This window comes from Scardinius erythrophthalmus (assembly GCF_964197995.2).
Source record: "Scardinius erythrophthalmus genome assembly, chromosome: 1".
Taxonomy (NCBI): domain Eukaryota; kingdom Metazoa; phylum Chordata; class Actinopteri; order Cypriniformes; family Leuciscidae; genus Scardinius; species Scardinius erythrophthalmus.
In genome coordinates, this window is record NC_138221.1 from 23,996,476 (window position 1) to 23,999,570 (window position 3,095).

Here is a 3,095-nt window from a genome sequence, read left to right on the forward strand (position 1 = left end):
CACACACACACACACACAGGTGCAGTGCGAGCGCAGTGGGATTTGCTTACAGACATTCTCGTCATTGCCAGAGTTAAGCTATCATGTATTTGAATGCAGGGACTGTTTCTAAAGGCCTTCTTTCACACACACTGCTCAACTTGAACAGCCGATGTAAATTTGATGTTGCGCTGGCACAGTTTTAATGCTTCGACAGTGGATTTCTTAAGTTCGTTCGAGCGCGAGAGCATTTGAAGCCGGTCGATGCGTGAAACTCGCCCAAAACAGGCCACATTTCACTCCAGAATCAAGTCAAAATCAAAAGAAAAACTATTTTTAGGACCAGTTTACAAACTGTGATGTTATTTTCGTGATGATTGAGGACATTTACTCTCACATTCTCATTATTGTAATGCAAATGGTTGTCAGTTATATTTAACAGTGACGGTAATATTTACTATATTGCAGTGAAAAATACTGGTATCATGATGCATAGACACTTTAAATAATTTAAATAATGACATTTTTCTGCAAGATACTAATGAGAATTTGGGAAGAAGTGTTTAATAGTTGCAAAACTATCGTTTGCTTGAGCGTGATGCTTCGTTTGAGCGCAAGAGTATTTGAAGCTGGTAAGATGTGATATTTTCATATGGAAGCTGGTTTCCGCCATGGAATAAAAAAGGTAATTGTGACTCTTATCTCTAATTAAATCTCACTATTCAAACTTTTTTCCTCAGAACTGCGATACACACATTTGCAACTGTGTTTTAATAAGTCATAATTGTGACTTTTTCCTCAGAATTTGACTTTTATAACTCGTAATCAAGTTTACATCACCATTATGAGTCAGAATTGAGGGATCCAAATTCGTAATTGCGGAAAAAGTCAGAATTGCGGGATGTAAGCTCGCAATAGTGAGAAAAAGTTTAAATTGTAAGATGAAAAAGTCGCAATCGTGGAAAAAAGTCAGTATTGAGGGATACAAATTCACAATTGCGAAAAAAGTCAGAATTGCAGGATGTAAGCTCGCAATAGTGAGAAAAAAAGTGTAAATTGTAAGATGAAAAAGTCGCAATCGTGGAAAAAAGTCAGAATTGAGGGATACAAATTCACAATTGCGAAAAAAGTCAGAATTGCAGGATGTAAGCTCGCAATAGTGAGAAAAAAAGTTTAAATTGTAAGATGAAAAAGTCGCAATTGTGGAAAAAAGTCAATTGAGGGATACAAATTTGTAATTGCGAAAAAAAAGTCAGAATTGCGGGATGTAAACTAGCAATAGCGAGAAAAAAAGGTTTAAATTGTGAGATGAAAAAGTCGCAATTGTGGAAAAAAGTCAGAATTAAGAGATACAAATTCGTAATTGCGAAAAAAGTCGAAATTGTGGGATGTAAACTCACAATAGCCAGAAAAAAAGAGAATAATAAGTCGCAATTGTGGAAAAAAGTCAGAATTGCGAGAGAAAAAAAATCTTAATTATGAACTTTTTTTCTCGCTATTGAACTTTTTTTTTTTGCAAGTTTACACCTTGCAATTCTGACTATTTTCTCGCTATTGCAAGTTTATATCTGGCAATTCCGATTTGTTTTCGCCGCTATGTTTTTAGCGAGATAAAAGTAATTGCGTAATATAAACGCAATTCTGACTTTTCTCACTAAAGAAAGAAATTGTGAAATCTGAAATCAGAATTGTGAGGAAAAATTTGCGATTACCTTTTTTTTATTTTTTATTCTGTGGTAGAAAAAAAGCTTACGTATATTCTTGACTGTGATTTACTCGCATATTTTCATTGTGACGCAAAAAGTTGTTTTTGCAATCCTTGTTATTCTCGATGGTGAATCTCATTACATTCTCACTACTGTAACGGTAGTAGTTACTATATCACAACGATAAGTTCTGTAATGCAATCAGATTTGATTTAAATCAATTAGTTTCATGAATAATGCCATTTTAGTTGCTATAGAAACTATCATCATGATGATAAACGTCTTACGCGGTCCTAAAAACAGGATTACATTTTCCTCACACAAAACGTAATTTCCTTGCGATCCCGGTGTGAAATGTTGCGATGTTTTGCGAGATTCGCGCAGATTCTGTTTCTTTTCTATCCAGCGCGGCGGCGTTCCTGTGAATTTTGTGCAACTTAAACGCATCTGTACTCGTACTGACCTTCCACTGTTCCCTTCTTTATCTGTTCGTCAGGTTTGCTGTTACATTTATACGATTCGTACGCTGTTTTTTGCTATGGCATATACCAGTTATCTTCAGAGACTTTCAAGTGTGTTGGACGGACTGACGGCGTCTATAATGCGTGTATGTGTGCACTTTACTGTTTTTGTCTGTGTTTGTGTGCGGCTGTACATTGTTAACTGTGCACTATACACTGCTGGTTGTGTTTTACAAACGTTGGCATTAGCGGGTTTCTGCGATTGGCGTTTCTTTGGTTGTTTTTTAAGCGTACTCATGTAGCCTTTTTGTATTGGCTGAACTGCAATAATAATGATTCTACAAGCATTTTTAAGACACAAACGTGTGACGGCGTTTCTGCCAAACTTATCCGCCTGTCCAGAGTTTACAAACAGCTGAAAGACATGTGTTTATATGTGTCTGTATTGTTGTTTTTGTTTTAAATTAAGACTTTAACACTCCTTTCAGTGTTTAATTTTTTTGAGATTTTACAGAGGAAGAAAAAGTGAAGAGTTTATTTAAATAAAAGTGACATATGCAGCTGTTATAAAGATTTTTTTTTTGTGGTTTCTGGACTCTTATTTTGTCGCTTAACAAAACCCGTCAGTGTGTTTAGAGCGAAGTTTACAGGTTATAATTGTATTTCCAGTTCCCTTTTTTTATTATCTGGGTAACACTTAGTTTACAATGAGGTCCTAATTAGCAATATATTTTTACAGCTTTTTTTAACCTGTGTTGATTTTAGTTAATAAATGTTTGTTAGTTCACACTGCGTTAATGTTAACAGATACAAATTTTGACCTAATAGTAGGCCTAAATGTTGAGATTATAACATTAATAAAGATCAATAGTATTGTTAATTGTTATTTTTTGTGTTAACGTAAAAAAAAAAATCATATCTTAAAGTGTTACTATTAACTCGAGTAACG

At 34.6% G+C, this 3,095-nt stretch overlaps 1 protein-coding gene across 2 annotated transcripts in view; it reads left to right on the forward strand.

The window, feature by feature from the left end:
* The window catches only part of tnrc6bb.1 (trinucleotide repeat containing adaptor 6Bb.1), a 30,180-nt gene extending 27,448 nt beyond the window's left edge, over positions 1-2,732 (forward strand). For both annotated transcript variants that reach the window (XM_081376367.1, XM_081376368.1), the window contains one exon: positions 1-2,732. This exon is cut by the window's left edge and continues 1,139 nt beyond it. The gene's annotated coding sequence lies outside the window, so the exon portion shown is untranslated.
* Positions 2,733-3,095: the final 363 nt, after the last annotated feature.